General features: G+C 32.9%; 1 protein-coding gene across 1 annotated transcript in view; it reads right to left on the bottom strand.

Moving 5' to 3' along the window:
- The window catches only part of LOC119585821 (neuroparsin-A-like), a gene marked incomplete in the record, with an annotated part of 3,330 nt that overhangs the window by 2,390 nt on the left and 642 nt on the right, over nucleotides 1-298 (bottom strand).

A 298-nucleotide genomic window follows, 5' to 3' on the forward strand; every position in this document is an offset into this window, starting at 1 on the left:
CCATATGCCACTTAAAACAAAATATCAGTGAAAATAGTCAATTTAGAGTGGTGTTTGGCACTCATGAATGCAATTTTATGCACCGCTTTATTTAACTATAATAACAAATGAATTCAAGCAATGAACTATGTGAACCTTAAATACGTCCAGTCTTATTGAATATCAGACAAATGGTAAACAGAATGGGTAGACGAGTCACATCAAAATTTACCGAATTCTTAAAGTTTCAAAAGGCATTACATTGCTTCACTCGGTTTCAATAGGTAAACCAATTTCTTCTAACCTCAGTGTAAAGCAA

The sequence above is a fragment of the Penaeus monodon genome, chromosome 20 (genome assembly GCF_015228065.2).
Source record: "Penaeus monodon isolate SGIC_2016 chromosome 20, NSTDA_Pmon_1, whole genome shotgun sequence".
NCBI lineage: Eukaryota > Metazoa > Arthropoda > Malacostraca > Decapoda > Penaeidae > Penaeus > Penaeus monodon.